We start from the raw sequence: 8,090 nt of genomic DNA on the forward strand, positions 1-8,090 counted from the left end.
AAGGCCTCACTAGGGGGCTGAGGGTGCCACCTGCAGTAGGTGTGCACTTACTCATGGTAACATACATGCCAACATTTTAGGACAGGGACGTGGGAGATTTTATTAGGAGGGGCCCTTTTGTAGGTACAATTGCTGATATAAACCAAAATAAAGCTGGCACTGAACCCTACCTCGGAAAGTACAGAGGCCCTGCTGGGACATTGCAGTACTGTTCACTTAAGGGCCACACAACCTGCCAGGAGCAGCCGCTTACAGTACAAAGGGCCCGGCGGTAAGGGCTGGTTCAAGCACCTCGTTTACTTTTAGGATTCCTTAAAGCAAGAAGAAAGAAAGATACAACGGGGGGGAGAAGATTGAGAGAGGGGGCGTGCAGCATGAGAGCGGCGTGCACAGTATATATGTCCAGTTACCTGGGACAAGACAAGGGGTCTACCTCCGCCCACCCGAGCCCATCAAAGTGCTGATTTCTTTGCAGATATGAGGGGCTGCGCTTACTGTTAATGCCAGCTGCTGCGACCCCCCTTCCCCAAAGATGCACCCCCCCCATCACCCCACCCACAGCTCTGAATTCGACTTGGGGAAGGGCGCAGCCTGCAGACCCCCACAGTGACGGGGATCCGGGTCAAAATCCGCAGGTTCCAGGAGTAACTTTTACTCATTTCGGTACAGACCCAAGCGGTGCCCTGAGCTGGGTAGCAGTGGATATTTGAGGCGCCTAAATAGGGAGAGTCGGCCACCAGCGCTATGTGTAAAAAAAATCATTATTTCTATGAACGCTTAGTTACCGGCTCTCGTCGAACTTAAACATAGCGTTAAATTCCCTTTCATCAACACATAGAAGCTGCTTTTATAGGAAGCGCCTAGAAAGCAGTTTTATCCATGCAAACTCTGGTTCAAAAGACAAGGTATTTTTGGATTGTCCTTGCTGCATCTGGGCGCTAGCGGAGGAAAGGAAGACAAACTGATCTCTTCTACCTTCTCCCAACCAACCTTCCTTATATCCATATGTTGACATGTCCGAAAAAGCGCCAAAGGTTGTATTTAAGGCGGTTTTGGTGAAGAGCGCTTGTGTAGTGCAGAGTTCTTCGCGGGTTTACTGTCACTGTGCGGGGAGGTCACCCGCCTGGCAACATACATCTCCCATGCAAATATGATCTGGTTTGTTGGAGGCTGTTTTACAGCTCCGAGCAGCGCTTGGAAGGCCTGCCCAGGCTCCGGGGATTTCTGGGGAGAGGTTAAATGTGACCGTTGATAAAAGCGTGCACGAATCGGATATCTTTTAGGGTGTGTATACACTATATGTTTACAAACACGAAACACGAACGAAAACCCCTTAAATTTATCTATTCACCTCTACAGCCAAACACAGAGCAACAGGTGTTCATACACTCTGGAACATTAGGTAGTTGAGTTTGCTGTGTTTCCTCGTTTTATTTCAATGATTAATACATAAATGACAAAGTACTTCGTATTCGAACTGCGTCTTCTATAATAAACAGGATGGTTTAATTATAAGATAGTTACATTTTTTGAAAAATTGAATTTGCAAATATTTATGATAAAGACGAGCCTGAGTTACTTTCTCAGACGCTGAATTGTCTACACCTTGGCAATAGCATTGTAAACAATTTGCAACAATTCCATAGTTATACGCGGTTCGAAGTCAGATTGTAAAATAAAGTTTATATTCTTATAATACTACCACATTGAATGTATTCAAATAAGATGTTACACTTATATTTCTCAGATCGCTTCGAATATTTTCGTCCAGTTTACTATTTTCCTCCGAAAAAGAACCCGAAAATATCTGGTCTAAACACCCTAGCGCCTCGTCAGTGGTCGTAGGCGCTATATAAATACCCATGAATCGAAGATCTTATCCCACGAGGCAGAACACCATCCGGCTCGGTTCCAATGTATTTTAACTGTTGAAAGGATGTCACGTCAGGAGACATTATCACCTGAATCTAAATACCAGCGATCCGAACCTTACGGCATTTGCTGAAAAGAAATGTGTGCTGGAAGTGAAATGACACTCGAGTTGAGGTTGTGATCAGTTACCAAAATGTCGGCTGATCTTGGATTGGGTTTAAAGGCGGAGTGTGTGTAAGCGGAGGGCAGATTGGAACGAGCAACGCCACCCACGGGCAGTGGCAGACACATGTTTCGTGCATTTAAAGACCTGGAGCGCAAAACGTACAATGACGAACGCTTTCATTCTGCGATTAATATAATTGAATCTCTGGATTAAAAAAAAGAAAAAACCTTTCCTTAGTTCTCTGTGATGAATCAACTTGAAAAAAATAAAACTCTTTGAAATCGATTCCTGAATGCCATTTTTTTTCTTTTCTTAGGAAATAGTTTGTACATAATATAGGGGCCTTTCATGCTGCTTTGTTTTCAAAATACGTCACATATGTATAGTTTGAACCACTCCTGAGAGGACCGACCTTTGTCATACGCTGAATTTTAACATATATAAAATACTTTCCACTTTTGATTCATCTACTCGGTTGAGGCGATGGTCCTTTGCCTCTCAGGCTAAGGAACACGCATCCTGCAGAAAAAACAACAATTAGATTCTACTTAGCGTGCATGGGAGAATTCTATAAAATGATTACTATTATTGTTCCATATATGTAAAGGGTGTCTTAGTGCTGAAAGAACAGTAGTTATTTAATACTCAGTTCAAAGGTACTCATTTTCATTGACTCTGGATTCGAAAACCTGACCCAAAACTTTGACAAAATAGAAAGAACAACCAGGAGAAGAAAGACATTCGGTGTCCATCGTATCCGGTTCGGCCAACTTTAATTTCGTAATTGTATTTCAGCATCAGTAGTTCATTTGTTAAAGCAGCAGGACTTGTTATCTGTTTACAAATTGGATTTGTTGTCTGCTGTGTATTTGCATGTGATTTTTTTTCTATATGCTGCTAGTGTTTCAGGAGCTGTGAATTGAAGGAGACTGTGTGGAGTTCACACTAGTTTAATCAACTGGAGTTTTATATTCGGACATCGGAGAGCCTAGAACCCCTTGCGTGGGCTCTATAAACGAGCTTTAACACAACACAACTGAGAGTAAATGGGGCAAGAGTTTGGCACATTCTTTTTCAAAGGAAAGCATTTTATGTGGATCGACTCTTCCTGTTAACTTTTCCACACACCCATCCGCCTCACAGGCGCATTCCAGGAGTTAGTTAGACGCATAGTTTTGGGCTCACCATCAAAGGCTGAGGGTTATGCTGAGAAAGCTGGGCACCAGGAATTAGGCACGAGATGTGTTGACTTCTTGGGTACGAGGCAGCGGTAGGGGGGCGGGAACGGGGTCTGGAGACACGGAGAACGGGAGAGGGGGTGGGAACGGGCAAAAAAAAAAAAAGCAAGCACTCACCTGGACTTCTTCCGGGTGCCGTCAATGCCGGACCAGATTCAGGGGCGTTACCGAGAATTGGCTTTTGGCTGACGTAGCGTGACGTCGCCAAAAGCCAAAAATTCTCGGGAACGCCCCCGAATCTGGTCCGGGATTGACGGACAGAGCCGTCTTCCAATGGCTAGCCTCCATTTATGGAGCTAGCCAATGGAAGACGGGGGCCGTTCCTGTCTCCCCTACCATAATCATTAGGTTTTCGCAGAGCGCATCTTTCGCCAGGCAAAACATAAAGGGCCAAAGGCAGCAGTTGATTCCAATGCTTTCCATCCCCAGAGAGCATCTTCTTAAAGGTTAGTTTGAGGCTACCGTTATAGCGTTCGATCAAACTGTCTGTCTGAGGATGGTACACTGATTTTCTTAAAAGCTCAATATCCAACTGCGTACACACCGGTTTCATGAGGTTTGAAACAAAAGGGGTACCCTGATCAGCGCGAGAATTTCACGAGGGAACCTTATGCGGGAGATACATCGATGAGGTGTTGAGCAATAGATTTGGTGGTCCTAGCCCTTAAATGTATAACTTTGGGATAACGTGATGCATAGTCCACTAGGACTAACACATTGGTGCCCCCTAGAGCTGTACAGGGTAGAAGCCCAATAAGTTCCATGTCAATTCTTTCAAATGTTTTCCCTATTATAAGCATGGTTTGTAAAGGCACCTGGGGGGCGGGTGGTATGGATTTTTCTTCTGGAATATGCTACACTCCTGGCAATTTCATTTAATTTAAGCATAAATGCCAGGCCAGTGAAAGTATTTTAAGATGGAATGGTTAGTTTTCTCTAAAACACTGTGTCCAGCTAGCAGTTGGGAATGAGCAAAGAACATCACCTGTCTCAAAACTCAAGGAGTACAAGGAGCGGAGGTACTTCATTAGAACCTCAATACGATATAATAACCCCTTCCAGAGGTCAAAACGTGAAAATGTTGGGTTAGGGTCATTCTGACTCTCTCTAGTGGCCTGCCATGCATTTTGTAAAGAGACATCATTTAACTGGGCAATCCTGAGCCTCCTATCCAAGGACCAGGGCTCGGTTTTAAGAACGCCGCCTCATGAGGTTTTACTATAGGGATATGCGTCTTGGTGCTTCTATTCAAGTCCCTCCGAGAGAGGTCTAAGATATAGAGGTGGTCTGTCCACAGAATTATTTTTTTAATGAAAAATGGAGAGCACCGTGACTTCTACTAGGCTTTTCTGATCCGACTAGTTGATTAGGACCAGGCATGCTACTGGGTAGGTGTTTGTATCTTCATGAACACAACGAATGCCCACATATTTATCAGGGATGATTTGGGAAGCTAAGTTCATAGCAAACAACGGTGGGCCTACATTCAGAGTCTATGAGAGCATCCAGTTATCAGGGAAGATGATATACAGTAGCTTCGCTGACATCACCTACAGCTCACTCATGTTACATGCAGAAGTAGGAGCCATGAAGAAAATAGACTTAAGGGTAAGCAACCTCATTGAACAACTGGGTGTGGGTTCAAAAGGAATGCATATTAATAGCATAAAGACCAAATTAAGATCTCACTGCGGCATAATATCAGGCACAGGAGGGAAGATATATACAAACTCTTCACATTGCTTATCCATCTGGCAGACACCCAGAACAGGAACTTGAAAGGAGTCTAGACTTTCTCATACTCCTGCTATATCCGCTGTGTGTTTGTGTGTGTGTGGGGGATGCTCTGCTAATGTTGTCCATAACTGTTGACCGTATGTAAAACATTTACACTGCTGCTGGATAGTTATTTTGTGCCTGTTTTGTGGGTGTGTCAAAACATGCACTGCTGCGTCTATTCTATGCATGCGAGCAATACTCGTACCACTGCAGCTCCCACACACAAGGAATTGGACCAGAGGAGCCATGCTGAGGGAGCTCACACTTGGCACATAGGCACTACAGACTGCACCAGGTGACTGAGGTGTTGGTGTTTTCCAATTCATTTCTCTAAATGCAAAGGTATATAGGTAGAGGGTGTCAATGATACCGAAAGGGATTGAACTAAAGGTGCATCTACAAGTGCACAGGCAGTTGGCAGAGCAGTTAGAGGAGTCTTCGTTAGCCCTTATGGGGCAGATGTACTGGCCATCATAGCCCAATTCTTTTTTTTCCCAATAGAATAGATATTGTTTTCATTTTGAGCACTGCAAATTAAGGATTCTACCATCGCCTAAATCCAACACAGCAGCTCTCAAAATTCAGCTCATGAAAGACTGGAGGTTATGTATTTTCTGCTGGGATTGGCGACGAAGGCTGCAGCTAACCTAAAAACTGATTTTGAGCATTAAATTGCTGAATACATTGCTTCCTCCCAAATGATTTAATTGAACAACACATATCTAAGTGACTTCATTGTCGACTGGGGGAATGAAAAAAGCCAACTTTATAACTCCCTAATTGTTTTCGTCCAACTTCACAGCCTGAAACAGTACTACTATGTCTCAATCCACGGCAACGGTCGTGTTATTCATCATTGTTAATCTTGCTACGATTCAATGCAATGATCATTTTAAAATTGATAGGTCTGACCATTAACCCTATCCATTTTCCACTCATTCTCCCTCCTCTCGAATAACCAGCCTTACAAAATATGGAAACTTTTGTTTAAAAACGTTACATCCAACACGTTCATATTCTCATCACACCCAAGTTGCAGTACCTCCCTCAAAATAACATTAATGCCATGCTGGATTCTTACACAAAACCATTTTCAGCTGTGGACACAGTTGCTTCTCTGAAACCGAAGCAGTCATCATACCCTCTCAACCTAGGTTTTCTCCGACCTTAGCTAAAAGACATGCGATCCACAAGCCTGAAATGAAATGGCCGGCATCTAAATTGCCAATTCTCTGCAGAAAACTCAAAGCTCTGAAAAGGAACTACAAGCAACATAGCTTACTGGCCAAATCCAAATTTCCACAATTCCAAGTTTAGCTTTCTCCTAGCTGGCACCATCACTTTTCAAATTCATTATTGCCTACATTTTTCCAGCAGCCAGCGCTCAGACACCTCATCCAATAAATGCAAAACATTCCTGGACTACTGTAGTGTAGTTCCTAGTTTCCCACTAGGCCCTGTGCATTGGAATAACATAAACAGTAGTATCGACATGGAACTGCAGATATTCCAGGCCTCCACTGACTATGCTAAACTTAATTGGGTTGTGTTACCAACTAGCTCAGAGGTCACTGGAAACTTTCTTCTCTGCATGGGAAGTGATCAGCTTCCCTGGCACAGACAAGAAGGGATTCAGCTTTCCAACAACCGTGCAACATGACAACTTTGCTCCTCAGATCAAGAGTCAATCTCTAGGGTTGTGTGAAACAATAGACATGTATTTCACTCAGTCAGTCTAGTGCAGTTTACTTTCACGAGATGTAGAGAATAGAGAGACGGGCGTTTGTCAATAAAGGGTTAACATTTATTGAACAGTCTTTCTTCTCGTACAAGAGAAATGTATTGCCACAATTGCAAGAATTATGATAAAAAGTACGTACAGTAAGATAAGTATTGCGAAATAGAACTGTAAAAGCATTGATATGGTTTCTTAGCCATACAATGGTTTAAAAGTAATAAAACATATATACAGTCATATATACATTAGGCTAACATACTCAACTGGTGCTTCTAACTACGCCTACCCCAGTGTGCCTGACCTAAGCCTAACACGTGGAAGGGGAGTAAGTAAGTAGCTTTACGTTAAGTTGGTTTTGCCAAGGTTTGTTTCAAGAATTCTCGTCTAAGGGTTTAGTCAGCACCATACCTCTGAATAGAATGATGGAGGATTGGTATCTCCTTCAGGGGTCACTCTCGATATCCCAGTCACCCGCGAGGGTAGACCGGAAACGCCGGAGCTGGATTTCTCTGCACGAGAAAGGCAGCGGCTCTCTTCAGCGCGTCGAGGAAGGAGGGGGGACAGCGTCCGCGGGCAGCTGGAATCTGCTGGATGTCTTCGCAGAGGGACGGCTGTTCAGCTCCTAAGCGTACTGCACCATCGTTCGCGCTTTAGCAGCGATAATGGTATCAGTAGCTTCACCACCACAGGGACAGCAGGCTGCAGCGACAGAGTGCTAGCTTCACCAACACGGGGTCTTGCAGACAGCTAGTATCAGCAACAGTAGCTCATTGTTTAAGGCAACGTTGGTAATATTTATACCTGACAGGTGCCGGGTTTGACGCAAGTTTGCTGGACATAAGACGTCAATTAAAGATGTCACTAGGAAGTGATAGTTATCAGTTGCTCATTAGAGTTCCATTACTAATCAAAACACAGCAAGCGGGGATTTCCAGGTTTGCTGAGTTTTTATCTTTTTGAAGAACTCGGAGTGTTAATCTAGGAATATCAGATAGTGACTTCTGCTCTGTCATTGCACTAATTGGTCGCAAAGGAAGTGGCAGAGAACTATGCTGGAATGTGGCTCTGTTCGTGTGAGGCCAGAGATGACTTTTCTGAAAATCGCACTTGAACGGTTATGCCAATATAGGGAATAAATGGATTTATAGCCGAATAGGGGCATAAGGTCACAGTATCGATCAGGAACCTAGATAAACACGCAACACCCACTCCATGTATTCATGTCCATCAAATTACTAAAACTAAAGCAATTAGATGCATGTGTAACATTGCCCACCCCAAAATACATAAATGCATT

The sequence above is a fragment of the Lissotriton vulgaris genome, chromosome 7 (assembly GCF_964263255.1).
Source record: "Lissotriton vulgaris chromosome 7, aLisVul1.2, whole genome shotgun sequence".
In the NCBI taxonomy this organism is placed as follows: Eukaryota; Metazoa; Chordata; class Amphibia; order Caudata; family Salamandridae; genus Lissotriton; species Lissotriton vulgaris.